Source organism: Leptonychotes weddellii, chromosome 6 (assembly GCF_054177405.1).
Source record: "Leptonychotes weddellii isolate Sample4059 chromosome 6, ASM5417740v2, whole genome shotgun sequence".
Classification (NCBI taxonomy): Eukaryota; Metazoa; Chordata; class Mammalia; order Carnivora; family Phocidae; genus Leptonychotes; species Leptonychotes weddellii.
Genome location: NC_138374.1, coordinates 35,615,364 through 35,631,194, shown reverse-complemented (window position 1 = coordinate 35,631,194; position 15,831 = coordinate 35,615,364). Strand labels below are relative to the sequence as shown.

General features: G+C 35.1%; 1 protein-coding gene across 1 annotated transcript in view; it reads left to right on the top strand.

The window, feature by feature from the left end:
• Nucleotides 1–1,051: 1,051 nt before the first annotated feature.
• MARCHF8 (membrane associated ring-CH-type finger 8) overlaps nucleotides 1,052–15,831 on the top strand; it is a 159,382-nt gene continuing 144,602 nt past the window's right edge. Inside the window, exon 1 of the mRNA XM_081823915.1 lies at nucleotides 1,052–1,074. The gene's annotated coding sequence lies outside the window, so the exon portion shown is untranslated. The remainder of the gene's footprint in view (nucleotides 1,075–15,831) is intronic.

The window sequence follows — 15,831 nt, the reverse complement described above, 5'->3', positions numbered from 1 at the left end:
TATGGTGAGTGCTGTGAATTGTGCAAGACTGTTGAATCACAGACCTGTACCTCTGAAACAAATAATACATTATATATTAAAAAAACCAAAACAAAACGAAGAAGATAGTAGGAAGGGAAAAATGAAGGGGGGGCACATCAGAGGGGGAGACGAACCATGAGAGACTATGGACTCTGAGAAACAAACTGAGGGTTCTAGAGGGGAGGGGGGTGGGGGATGGGTTAGCCTGGTGATGGGTATTAAAGAGGGCACGTATTGAATGGAGCACTGGGTGTTATACGCAAACAATGAATCACGGAACACTACATCAAAAACTAATGATGTAATGTATGGTGATTAACATAATAAAATAAAATAAAGACAGCATTGCCAGATTTAGCAAATAAAAACTTGGCAACCCTATTTAAGGGTGGCCCTTTGCCTTTAAACCTCAACTCATTCCTTGTACAACTAAATCCAGAAAAATTAATTCCTATAAAACAAACATGTCTTCCTCAAAAAATAGATTACATATATAAAAATTTTCTATTTAGTGTTCTAAAATGTCTTACAGATTAAATTACTTTATTATAAAGATAATAGTCATTTGTGAAAAGTAGACAACACAGAAACATAGAAAAGAAAATAAAAACTACATATAATCCTAAACCCAGATGAATCTATACTTAACATTTTGGGTATATTTCCTTTAAAAATTTTTTTTAATAGGAATGGGAACAAATTTTGTGAGTTGTACTATAAACTGCCTTTTTCACTTAATATAATATGTACATTTTTCACATCAGTAAATAAAATATACATTGTGTTTAATGACTGGATGGCACTCCAATATGTTTCTGTCATAACTTATTTACCCAGTCCCCTAATAAGAGATATATTCACCTATCCAATTTTTCACTATTATAAATGAACCTGTGATAACTGATATATGAGTGCGAGTTTATATTGCAAATACGTGTGTATTTTTTTTAAGTAGGCTCTATGCCCAGTGCAGGGCTTGAACTCACAACCCTGAGATCAAGACCTGAGATCAAGAGTTGGACACTCCACCTACTGAGCCACCCAGGTGCCCGTGTGTGTGTGTGTGAGTGTGTGTGTGTGTGTGTGTGTATTAATCTGCTTAGGCTGCCCTAACAAAATACCACAGACTGGGAGGCTTAAACAACAGAATTTTACTTCTCACAGCTATGGAAGCTGGGAAGTACAAGATCAAGTTTCTGGCAAAATAGGTTTCATTCTAAGGCCTTTTCTTTTGGCTTCCTATGTGCTTCTTTGTGAGTGTGCACAGAGATAAAGAGAGCTCTCTGGTGTCTCTTCTTATAAGGGCACTAATCCCATCACAGGGTACCCTCATGACCTCATCTAACCCTAATAATGAGTTAAACATATTTCTTCAGGCATTTTTTTAAAGAATCTGCATGCAGATATGATGTGTCAGACAGCATATTCATATCTGCATTTAGGAAATGAACCAGAATCAAGAGAACTTATGGATAATTAAAAGACAATGGTGAACCCTAGCTCCCATCTCCCAGTATTTCCTCCCAAAACAATATAGAACAACATGTAAGGTAATGAATCTACACAGAAACCATTCCCTTCACCCTCCTATCTTGAAGACAGAAAATGTCCAAACTTCAGAGTAAATGGGAACAAAAGGGGGCAATCACACAATCCTAATGAGCAAAGTGTCATGCTCCTACCTCTCAGGGTTGACAGAAAAATTCCAGAGAAGACAGAGATGGAAACCAGTGACAGTATATAAGCCAAATATAAAACCATCAAGAGGAAGAAGAAACCATTCTAAAACTGAAAAGTCTACAAAAAGAACTTGGCATATCAGAGCACTGGGTACAAGGAAGGGACTTTGAAGGAAACTATTTGAAGGATCTTCTGTGAGAGGCAGAAAAAAAACAAAAGAGGAAGACTGTCTTTTAGTAATTCAGTGATCAGGGACCAATGGGGGGTGGAGAGCAAGTGATGAAAACTGAACAGTCTTGCAAGATAAAAGAGAACCACAAAACTGGAAGGCTCATAACTCCCTCCAACTTGCATCACCTTAGAACAAAGATAAAACATCTACTAAAATATCTGCACACTGCTGTACTGACAGAAAAGAGCACCATTAAACAGTATCTATGAAACACTCCATACCACAAAAGCCAAGAAGAGAAAAATTAACAAATCCATACAGAGTTAATGATAATAATAATTAAAAATTATATAAAGAATTAAACATTTTGGGGCACCTGGGTGGCTCAGTCGTTAAGCGTCTGCCTTCGGCTCAGGTCATGATCCCAGGGTCCTGGGATCGAGTCCCGCATCAGGCTCCTTGCTTAGCGGGGAGCCTGCTTCTCCCTCTGCCTTCCACTCCCCCTGCTTGTGCTCTCTCTCTCTGACAAATAAATAAAATCTTTAAAAAAAAAACAACAAGTAATATTGTATAGGGAAACAGTGCCTGAAATATATTAAACATTGTGTAACTGCTTGTTGAAAAAAAAAAAAAGTAGATTGGAACAGAAAAAGAAGGTTGTATTTAGATAGAACAATTCAACACTATAAAGATGTCAGCTCTACCTAAATTAACTTATAAATTTAATGCAATCACTCTAAACTACCAATCTCTTTAAGAGTAAGACAAGGCAACACTAAAGCTAGAGGAAAAACAAACATGCAGTAGCCAGAAAAAAAATACCAAAAATGAAAATCAATGAGTACTAGCTCTACCCAACATGAAAAGATACTATAAAGCCTCTATAATTAAAAGTGTGATACTGACAGAAACAGACCCAACTACAGATGATAAAGGTGATATCTCAAATCACTGAGCCAAAAATAGACTTTTAAAATAAATGCTGCTGGAATAACTGTGTACTCATTTGGGAAAAGAAAATTAAGATTCATACCTAATGCTATATATAAGAATAAACAACAACAAAAAGAAACTCCAAATGAACCAAAGATCTAAGTGTAAAAAATGAAACTATATAAATACAAAAAGAAAACATGGATGAATTGCTCTTTAACTGTGGTGCAAAGAAAGGTTTATCCTAATTATGACTCAAAATGCAGAGACAATAAAAGATTGATAAATTTGCTTAAACTTTTTTTTTTTCCACATGCAAAAAAATTTTTAATTGCCTCAGAAAGAAAACACTATAAAAAAAGTTAGAGGTGCCCAGTGGCTCAGTCAGCTAAGCATCCAACTCTTGGTTTCAGCTCAGGTCATGATCTCATGGGTCGTAAGACTGAGCCCTATGTCTGACTCTGCCCTCAGTGGGGAGTCTGCTTGAAGATTCTCACTCTATGCCCCTCCCACCCCACTCACGCTCTCTCTTTCTCTCTCAAATAAATAAATAAATCCTTCTAAAAAGTCAAAAAACACTGAGAAATTAGGAGAAAATATGTGTAACATATACCAGAGACATAAAACTAATATCCCTAATATATAATGAACTTTTAAAAATTGTGGGACAGGGATCAAAACCCAATAGAAAAAATAGGCAAAAGACATGAACAAGTAATTTACCATAAAAGATGTAAAAACAGCCCTTAAACACATAAAATGTTCCAAGTCACTCATAATTAGAGAAGAACAAATTAAAAGAACACATTTAATTGGCAAAAATTTTAAAGTATGACCACATTTTCTGTTGACAAGGCTTGGGTAAACAGGCATTTTTATATGTTGCTGTGGGAATACAAACTGGTACAACCATTCTGGAAAGGAATTTGACAATACCTAACAAAACTATATATTCATTTACTAAAAAGTGACCTAGCAATCACAATTTCAGTAATCTACCCTGAAGATATACTTACAACATACAAAAATATATATGCACAAGGTTATCCATTGTAGAGCCACTGGAAACAACCTAGATGCCATACAGAGAAAAGTGGTTGAATAAACTATCATATATTCACACAATGGAGCACTTTACAGGTGTAAATAAAAAAATACTATAAAGAAAAGTGAATGAGAAACACCTTATGAACTGATTTGGAGTGATATCCAGCATATATTATTAAGTATAAAAAGCAAAATACAAAAGACTGTCTAGAGTATGTTACCATTCATGTTAGAAAGAAGAAAATATATGAAAATACACGTTTTAAAATAAAAACATAGAGGATAAATCAGAAACTAATAAGACTGGTTATCCAGCGGATGGGTGGGATAGGGTGGAAAGAATATGCAAAAGGAAACAAGTAGTCAGGATGGAGGGCAGCAACACTTCTAAAATTTTTGTATAGCTCTGACTCTTAGAACCATGTTGATGATTCACATCAATTCACCCCCCTCCCAAATTCATAATTAAAATCATTCAGGATGTGCAAAAAGATCAAAATAAAACATAAAGAATAATAAATGAATATAACTATTACAAATGAAGGTGTGGGAAGGAAAAAACTAACCTCAGTAACTTTAGAAAACAGTATTTTGATTGTATATTGTAGGCTAAGGACAAAAAAGAACTGCATACAAATTTACACTCTAGTTAGTAAGTTTGTTTCTCACAGAAATGTGGGTTAGTGATTCTAAACTAATCTGTATAAATAGCAAGTTTTAACAAATAAGTAGATACATCATGAATAATATAAACCAAGTTTCTTACTGTGACAGAAAGAAATTACAAATGGAAAAGGAATCAGCTAGAATAAACCCTGTGGTGATAAACTGGAGATGTCTGTATGAATTCACAGTTTTTAACATGTAAGTTTGGATAGACACAGAAGTGTGTGTATATATGTGTAGTAAATATACATATTTTTCTATCTGTCTATTATGACAGCCTAAAAGCAGTGACATGCCAATAGTAATGAGCACACTTAGTGCTTGAATCTTGGTTTCTAAATACCATTCATATGAAAGTAACCGTGGAGAAATGGCTAATGTCAAGGATTGAGGCAGGGAAAATATGAGATGAACCTGGAATATCTCGTGGTGCCAGGCAAGGCAAGGATATGCCTAAAAAATGACGGCGACATTTCAAAAGGGCATTAAAAACTAATTTGGAGATACTCCCAACAGTCAAATTTGGAACAATTTCAGCAACAAGATTAACAACAGTAATAGGTTATAACCCCTAGAATAAAATAAATATCCATGAGTCCATGCTGATATAGCTAAATAATTGGATAAACAGGTAACATTTCCTTATGGTAGAATGCCAATAAATGCAGATGGAATAAGGGAAACAGAAAAATCATCATTAGGTAAATCCTACAGTAACAAGTCAGACTTAGGGTTTCTGGTCCAGCATGTTCATAAATATCTATGCACCTAAACATATAAAACAAATATTAACAGACCAAAAGGGAGAAACAGACAGCAATACAATAATAGTAGGGTACTTCAATATCCCACTTTCACCAGTAGATCACCCAGACAGAAAATCTATAGGGAAACATTGGGTTTAAATGACCTGTTACACCAGCTGTTGTTTTTTTTTTAAATTCAATTAGCCGAAGTATAGTACATCATTAGTTTTTGATATAATGTTCAATGATTCATTAGTTGATTTTAACAAACATTTACAGAACACCACATCCAAAAATAGCAGGATACACACTCTTCTCAAGCACAAATAAACATACTCCAGGATAGATCATATGTCAGGTCACAAAATAAGTCTTAATAAACTTAAGAAGACTGAAATCATATCAAGTCTCTTTTCCAACTATAATGTTATAAAACAAGGAATCAATTACAAGAAAACTACAAAATTCACAAATATGTGAAAATTAAACAACATGCTACTGAATAAATAATGGGTCAAAGAACAAATCAAGAAAGGAAATAAAAAATACCTGAAGACAAATTAAAATGGAAATACAACATACCGAAACTTAGGAGATGCAGCAAAAGTAGTTCTAAGAGAGGCATTCATAACAATAAACAATTCAATTAAGACAAAAGAAAGATTTCAAACAACCTAACTTTACACCTCAAGGAACAAGAAAAAAAAAAAAAAGGAAAGAACAAACAAAACCTAAAGTTAGTAGAAGGAACAAAATAACAAAGATCCAGAGCAGAAATAAATGAAATAAAGATTAAAAAGGAATAGAAAAGATCAAAGAAACCAAGAGCTAATTTCCTTGAAAAGATAAAACATACAAATCTTTAGCCAGACTCACCAAGAAGAGAGGGGACTCAAATAAATAAAATCAGAAATCAAAAAGGAGAAGTTGCCATTGATAAGACAGAAATACAAAAGATTAGAGACTATTATGAACAATTACAAGCCAACAAATTGGACAACCTAGAAATAATAGATAAATCTCTAGACACACACAACCTACCAAGACTGAATCATGAAGAAAGAAAAACTCGAACAGACCAGTTCTAGTAAGGAGAATAAATGAGCAATCAAAAATCTACCAACAAACAAAAGCCCAGGATCAGATGGCTTCACTTGTGAATTCTACGAAACATTTAAAGAAGAGTGAATACTAATCCTTCTCAAACTCTTCCAAAATAGAAGAGGGAAAATTTCCAAAACTCATTTTACAAGTTTACCATTACTCTAACACCAAAACCAGACAAGGATACTATAAGAAAAGAAAATTACAGGACAATATTCCTGATAAACAGAGATGCAAAAATCCTCATAAAATATTAGCAAACCACATTCAACAATATATTGAAAGGATCATACACCATGATTTATTCCAGAAATGCAGGGATGGTTCAACACTCATAAATCAATGTGAACACCCCATTAAGAAATGAAGGATAAAAACATGATCATTTCAATAGATGCAGAGAACGCACTTAACAAAATTCAACACCCATTCATCGTACAAATTGTCCACAAACTGGATGTAGAGAAAATGTACCTCAACATAATAAAGGCCATATATGACAAGCTCACAATGACCACCATACCAAATGGTGAAAAATGGAAGGATTTTCCTCTAAGGTCAGTAACAAGACAAAGATGCCCACTCTTGCCACTTTATTCAACATAGTACTGAAAGTCCTAGTGAAAGTAATTAGGGAAGAAAAAGCAAAGGTATCCAATTCGGAATGAAACAAGTATAACTGTCCCTATTTGCAGATGACATATTATATATTAAAAAACTCTAAAGATTCCACCAAAAAAACCTGTTAGAACTAATAAATTCAGTAAAGTTGCAGGATACAAAATCAATAGACAAATAACAGTTATGTTTCCATACACTAATAATGAACTATCAGAAAGAGAAATTTTAAAAACCCAATTTACAGGGGCACCTGGGTGGCTCAGTCGGTTAAGTGTCTGCCTCCGGCTCAGGTCATGATCTCAGAGTCCTGGGATTGAGCCCTCCATCAGGCTCTCTGCTCTGCAGGGAGTCTGCTTCTCCCTCTCACTCTTCCTCTGTGCTCTCTCTCTCTCTCAAATAAATAAAATCTTTTAAAAAATTTAAAAAAATAAAAACCCAATTTACAATTGCATCAAAAGAATGAAATATCTAAGGTTGCCTGGGTGGCTCAGTCGATTAAGCATCTGCCTTTGGCTCATGTCATGGTCCCAGGGTCCTGGGATTGAGCCCCGCATTGGGCTCCCTGCTCTGCAAGGAGCCTGCTTCTCTCTCTCCCTCTGCCTGCAGCTCCCCCTGCTTGTGCACACACACTCTCTGTCAAATAAACAAATAAAATCTTAAAAAAAAAAATGAATGAAATATCTAAAAATAAATTTAACCTTGAAGGTTATAAAGACTGTATACTGGAGTCCCTGGCTGGCTCAGTCAGTAGAGCATGTGATCTCAGGGTTGTGAGTTTGAATCCCACATTGGGTATAGAAATTACTTAAGAATAAAATCTTAAAAAAAAAAAAAAGACCTGTACACTGAAAATGATAGGACACTGATGAAATAAAATGGAAAAGAAACAAATAAATGGAAAGATATTCTGCACACATGGATTTGAAAAATTGTTAAAAAGTCCACTGGGTGTTATATGCAACTAATGAATCATTAAACACTACAACAAAAACTTCTGAAGGACTATATGCTGGCTAACATTAAAAAAAAAGTTCATACTACCCAAGGCAATCTATAGACTTAATGCAATCTCTATCAAATTCCAATGGCATTTTTTTCCACAGAAGTAGAATAATCCTAATTTTTTTTTACAGATTTTATTTATTTATTTGAGAGAGATAGTGCATGAGCAGGGGGAGGGACAGAGGGAGAGGAAAAGGGACAAGCAGACTCCCTGCTGAGCACGCACAGAGCCCAACAGAGGGCCCGATCCCAGGACCTCGAGATCATGACCTGAGCCAAAGTCAGATGCTTAACTACCTGAGCCACCCAGGGACCCCAACAATCCTAAAATTTGTATGAAACCACAATAGACCAGGAATAGCCAAAGCAAATCTTGAGAAAGAAGAACAAAGCTGGAAGCATCAAGTTTCCTGATATCAAATTATATTACAAAGCTATAATATTCAAAACAGTATGGAACTAGCATAAAAACAGACACATAAAACAAGAGAATAAAATAACTCACACATATATGGTCAATTAATTTGTGAGAAAGAGCCAAGAATATACAATGGAGAAAAGAGTCTCTTCAATAAATGGTGCTGGGAACACTAGATAGCCATATGCCAAAAAATGATAAAATATGCATGTCATAAATAAACATCAACTCAAAATGGATTAAAGACTTGAATTTAAGACCTGAAACCATAAAACTCTTGGAAGAAAACATAGTGGGTAAGATCCTTGACATCTGTCTTGGTGATGATTTTTTGGATTTGACACCAAAAGCAGAGGCAACAAAAGCAAAAATAAAAAAATGGGACCACATCAAACTAAAAAGCTTCTAGGGCGCCTGGGTGGCTCAGTCATTTAGCGTCTGCCTTCGGCTCAGGTCCTGATCCCAGGGTCCTGGGATCAAGCCCCGCATCGGGCTCCCTGCTCGGCGGGAGGCCTGCTTCTCCCTCTCCCGCTCCCCCTGCTTGTGTTCCCTCTCTCACTGTGTCTCTTTCTGTCAAATAAATAAATAAATAAATCTTAAAAAAAAAAAAACTAAAAAGCTTCTGTACAGCAAAGGAAACCATCAACAAAATGAAAAGGCAACCTACAGAATGGGAGAAAACAATTGCAAATCATATACAAGGGATTAATATCCAAATATATGTAAAAAAAACTCATAAAACTCAATAGCAAAAAAACAATCTAAAAATGGACAGAGGATCTAAATAGACATTTTTCCAAAGAAGACATTTAGATAGCCAACCAAGTACAAGAACAGGTGTCTGACATCACTAATCAGAGGAATGGAAATCAAAACCATAGTGAGATATCACCTCACATCTATTAGAATGGCTAGTATCAAAAAGACAAGAAGTAAATGTTGGCAAAGCTATGGAGAAAAGGAAACCCTTGTGCACTGTTGGTGGGAATGTAAATTGGTGCAGCCACTATGGAAAAAAGTGTGAAAGTTCCTCAAAAAAATAAAACTAGAAAGAACCACCATATGATGCAGCAATTTCACTTCTGGGTATTTATCAAAAGAAAATGAAACTACTATCTCAAAAAGGTATCTGCACCTTCATGTTCACTGAAGCATTAGTTACAGTAGCCAAGACATGGGAACATGGATGGATAAATGCATAAAGAAAATGTGATATGTATTATAAAATACATACTATTCGGCCATAAAAAAGGAATTCCTACTATTGGTGACAAGACTGATTAACCTCAAGAGGATTATACTAAGTGAAAAAAAGCCAGAGAAAGACAAATACTTATGATACCACTTATTTGTGGAATTTTTTTAAAAAACCAAACTTACAGAAAACAGATTGTTATTTTCCAGAGATGGGGGTTGAAGGGTATGCAAAATGGGTGAAATTGGTCAAAAGTACAAATTTCCACTTAGATTAAGCCTAGTGTGCTTATATAATGTACAGTATGGTGGCTACAGTTAACAATACTGTATTGTACATTTGAAAGCTGCTCAGAGAATACCTTTTTTTTAAAAGACAGAATATCTTAAACGCTCTTATCAAAAGAAAAAATATTGTAACTATGTATGGTGATGTATATTAAGTAAATTTACTGTGGTATTCATCTTGCAATATATACATATATTAAATTTTAAATTACTGTTACATATCTAAAACTAATACAATGTAATATGTCAATTAAATCTCAATTAAAAATAATTTTTTAAAATGACAGCAAAAGCACAAGCAACAAAAGAAGAAAACCTAAGTTGGACTGCATGAAATTAAAAACTTTTGAGCATTAAAGGCATTAAGGGGGGCACGTGATGTGATGAGCACTGGGTGGTATACGCAATTAATGAATCACTGAACACCACATCAAAAACTAATGATGTACTAAATGTTGGCTAATTGAATTTAAATTAAAAGAAAAGAAAGCCTGTAAAAAAAAATAAAAAAATAAAGGACACATCAAGAAAAGTGAGAAGAAAATCCACAAAAGCAAATATTTTCTTCCATTCTGTGGTTTGTCTTTCCATAGATCTGATGAAGGTCTAGCATCTAAAATATATAACCAACTATTATAACAATACAATAAAAAGACACATAATTCAATTTAAAGACAGGCAAAGGATTTGGATAAACACTTCTCCAAAGACAATGGGCAATAAACACAAAAAGATGCCTACTTAACATCTTTAGTAAATAGAGAAGTGCAAACCAAAACCAAAATGAGATATCAACTTCATACTCACTAGGATAGTTATAATAAAAAAACTGGAAAATACCAGGCACTGGTGAGGATGTGGAAAGACAAGAATTCTCACCCATTGCTGGTAACAACGTAAAATGGTGCAGCCACTATGAAAAAGCTTAGCAGTTCCTCAAATTGTTAAATACACAGTTATCATGTGATCCAGTAACTCTGCTCTTAGGCTTATTCCCAAGTGAACCAAAAACATATGTTCACACATAGATTTGTACATAACTATTCATTACAGCATTATTCATAATAGCCAAAAATTAGAAACCAATTAAATATCTGCCAACTGATAAATGGTTAAATAAATATAGTGTATGCATATGATGACATATTAGTGAGACATAAAAAGGAATAAAATACAACTTGGATGCACCCTGAAAACATGCTAAGTGAAAGAAGCCACACACGGTGTGATTCTGTTTATAGAAATGTCCTCAATGGGCAAATCCATAGAGACAGAAAGATTAAGAGATGCCAGGGTGGGGAGGGTATAGAGGTAAACTGCGAGGTACATTACTTTTGGGAGTGATAGAAATTTTCTGGAATTAGGTAGTGGTGATTAATGCACAATATTGTGAATGTTAAAACACACTGCATTGTACACATTAAAATGGTGAATTGTATGTTTCATGAGTTTTATCTCAACTTTTAAACGTAAAAAAAGTGAAATACAAACAGACATACAAAAGCAGAAAAATTCATTACTAGCAGACAACAAATGTTAAAAAGTCCTTAAGGAAAAATACTACATTAAAATTTGGATCTATGTAAAGGAATAGCAAGCATCATAAACCGTAACTAAGTATTTTTGCTTATCGTTTAAACACTTTTTTAAAATAATTGACTGTTCAAGTGTAATTACCAGTGTACTGTGGGGTTTATAATTTTTACAAAAGATGCATGACAACAATAGCATAAAGGCCAGGATGAGAGAAGTGGAAGTATAATATTGTAAGGTTTATATAAGACATGTAAAATGGCATAACATCACTTAAAGATAGAGAATGATAAGATGTATATTACAGACCACCAAAGCGACACCTAAAATATCAAGACAAAGTGTTATAGCTGATATGCCAACAAAGGGGAATAAAGTGAAATTATTACAAATACTCAATCCAAAACAAAGATGGAAAAAAGGAACAAAGAACAGATAGGACAATAGAAGCCAATAAGATGACAAAGTAAGACCTAATAAGCACATCTATAGTCATTTTAAATGACCTCAAAACTGCATTTTTTTAAAGATTTTTTTAAATTTATTTATTTGAGAGAGAGAGAGAACAAGCAGGGAGGAGGGGCAGAGGGAGAGAGAGAGAGAGAAGCAGACTCTCCGCTGAGTAGGGAGCCCGATGTGAGGCTCGATCCCAGAACCCTGAGATCATGACCTGAGCCGAAGGCAGACGCTTAACCGACTGAGCCACCCAGGTGCCCCTAAAAACTGCATTTTAAAGGCAGAGGTAGATTGGATTAATCAATAAAAAAAAAAAAAGATGCAATTACATGCTGCCTGTAAGGAATAGCCACCTTGAATATACAGACACAAATAGATTAAAAGTAAAAGGATGGAAAAAGATATTTTATGCTGACCACAAGTCAAAAGAAATCTGGGGTAGATTTCAGGGCAAAAACAATTACCAAGAATAAAGGAAGTAAGTCATTTCATAATGATGAAGGGATCAATGAAATCAAAGGACATAAAATTAAAGTGTATGCACCTAATAACAGTTTCAAAATACATAATGCAAAAGCTGACAGAATTGGAAGGAGAAAAAGATAAATCCACAATTATAGTTGGAGGTTTATATACCTCTCTCCCAAATGACTGCTAGAACACGTAGACAGACAATTAGTAAGAATACAGTAAAACAGAACACTATCACCAAAATTGAACTGATTGACATTTATAGAAGACTCCACCAATCAACAGAATATCCATTTTTCTCAAGTGCACAATAACATTTACCAAGACAGACCATACTGTGGACCATAAAACAAGTTTCTACAAATTTAAAAGAATTCATGTTTTGCAGTGGAATTAATTTTTAAGTCAATAACAAAGATTTCTAAAAATTCTCCAAATTTTTAGAAACTAAACAACCTATTTCTAAATAACCCATGGATCAAAAAAGACATCAAAAGAAAATTAGAAAATAATTTGAACTGAATGAAAATACAATATATCAAAATGTGTGGGAGGACAATAAGGTACTACTTAGGAGGCAAGTTAAGACACTAAATTCCAATATTTCTTTTTTTTTAAGATTTTATTTATTTACTTTAAAGAAAGAGAAAGGGTGCACACGTGAGCAGGGGGAGGGGCAGAGGGAGAGGGAAAGAAAGAATCCCAAGCAGACTCCACCCTGAGTGCAGAGCCCCCAGTGCTGGGCTGGATCCCACGACCCAGAGATCATGATCTTAGCTGAAACCAAGAGTTGGCTGCTCAACCAACTGAGCCACCCAGTAGTCCCATAAATACCAGTATTTCATAAGAAGAAATGTTTCATATCAATGACCTTGGTCCCTTAATTAGAAAGAGAGCAAATTAAACCTAAAGTAAGCATAAACACAATTAATAAAAATAAAAACAGAAATAGATGAAATAGGAAACAGAAAAAGAAAAAAAAAATCAATGCAAGTAAAATCTGATTTTTTTTTTAAAGTAGGCTCTATTTTTTTTAAGTAGGCCCCCAATGTGGAGCCTGAACTCAGGACCCTAAGACCAAGAGCCGCATGTTCCACTGACTGAGCCAGCCAGGTGCCTCTAATATCTGACTCTTTAAGAAGTTCATTAAAATTTATAAAAACTGATTTTTAGGGGCACCTGCCTGGCTTAGTCAGTTAGGCGGCTGACTCTCGATTTTGGCTCAGGTCATGGTATTGGGGCCCTAGGATCAAGCCCCAAGTCAGGATCCACACTCAGTGGGGAGTCTGCTTAAGTATTCTCTCTCTCTCTCTCTCCCCCTCTTCCCCTCCCCCAATCACACTTTCTTTCTCTCTCTAAATAAATATTTTTTTAAAAACCTGATTTTTAGAAAAAGAATATACAAATTACCAGTATTAGGAATGAGAATGGTGACATCACTACAGACTTTACAAATACTGAAAGGATAATAAGGGAATATTATAAACTCTATGCCAATAAAATTCAACCCAAGCTACCCAAGCTCACTCAAAAAGAAAAAGAACTTGAATAACCCTTTATTTTTTTTTTTATTTTTTAAAGATTTTATTTATTTGACAGAGAGAGACATAGTGAGAGAGAGAGCACAAGCAGGGGGAGTGGGAGAGGGAGAAGCAGGCTTCCCGCTGAGCAGGGAGCCCGATGCGGGGCTCGATCGCAGGACCCCAGGATCATGACTTGAGCCGAAGGCAGACGCTTAACGACTGAGCCACCCAGGCGCCCCAAATAACCCTTTATTTATTAAAGAGATGGCCTCAAAAAAAAAATTGAGGTATGGTGCCTGGCTAGCTCAGTTGGTAGAGCATGAGACTCGCAGGGTTTATGTTCCAGCCCCACATTACATGTAGAAATTACTTTAAAAAAATAAAATCTTAAAAAGAAAAAAAAAGGGCATCTGGGTGGCTCAGTAGGTTAAGCAGCTGACCCTTGATTTCCACGCAGGTCATGCTCTCAGAGTCGTGGGATTGAGCCCTGAGTCAGGCTCCACGCTCAGCGGGGAGTCTGCTTGAGGATTCTCTCTCTCCCTCTCTGTCTGCCCCTCCCCCGGCTCGCGTGCGCTCTCTCCCCCTCCCTCTCACTCTTGCTCTAAAATAAATAAATAAATCTTTTTTAAAAAGAGACCGATGGCCTCACAGGTGAGCATACAATACCAATTTTACTTTCTTCCAAAACATTGCAGGGGAATGAATAGTCCCACTTCATCGCATGAGGACAGTATTACCCTGATCCCAAAACCAGAAAACCAGACAGAGACATTAGGAGATAAAACAAATATCCTTCATGAACACAGATACAAATATCCTACACGAAGTTTTAGCAAACAGAATTGAACAATACATTACTGTTATACATTATTATACAAAGATAACACAACATGATCAAAAAGGTTAATTCCAGGAATGCTGATTTAATATTAAAAAAAAAATCAATCAATAAGGGGTGCCTGGGTGGCTCAGTCTGTTAAGTGTCAGACTCTTGGTTTCAGCTCAGGTCATAATCTCAGGGTCGTGAGACTGAGTCCCATGTTGGGCTCCAGACTCAGCATGGAGTCTGCTTGAGATTCTTTCCCCTTCCCTTTGCCCTCCCTTTCTGCTCCTCCCCCTGCTCTCTCTCTAAATAAAATCTTTTTAAAAATCAATGTAATTGAACTTTTAGAGAAAAAATTTTGTGACCTCAGATTAGACAAAGATTTCTTAGATATGACATCTATATCCATGAAAAAAAAACTGTCTTGACAAACTGGGACTTCAGCAAAATTAAAATTTCTGCTCTTCAAAAGACACTGTTAAGAGAATAAAGACAGACCATAGCTGGGGAGGAAAAATTCAACAAAACATATATCTGATTAAAGACCTATATTCAGAATATATAAAGAATTGTCAAAATTCAACAGTAAGAAAACAACCTGATTTAAAAAAAAAAAAAAAGGTACAAGAGTTGAATAAACCCTTCAACAAAAACAAAACAAAGCAAATATATAAGGATGGCAAATATGCTCATAAAGATGCTCCATATCATTAGTTATTAGGGGAATACAAATTAAAACCACAATGAAATATCACTACATGCCTATTAGAATGACTAAAATTAAAAAGATCAATCATACCAAGTGTTGATGAGGATATGGAGAAAAAACACTCTTCCATGCTTCTCTCCAACTACATTCTCTTCCCTCCACCCAGGGGTAATCACCATTCCAAACTTGGTGTGAATTGTTCCTCTGATTTTTGTTATTCCTTTACTTCAATATGTAATATGGTTTCTTTTGCCCCTTTTTGAGCTTTATATAAGTAGAATCATAGTGTATTTATTCCTCCAAGATTTGTTTTTATTCACCATTGTTTTTAATTTACCCATGTCATGCAAGAAACTATTTATTCCAATCATTTTCCCTGTTGTAATCTATTCCACAGAATTCTATTCCAATATATATTTACATA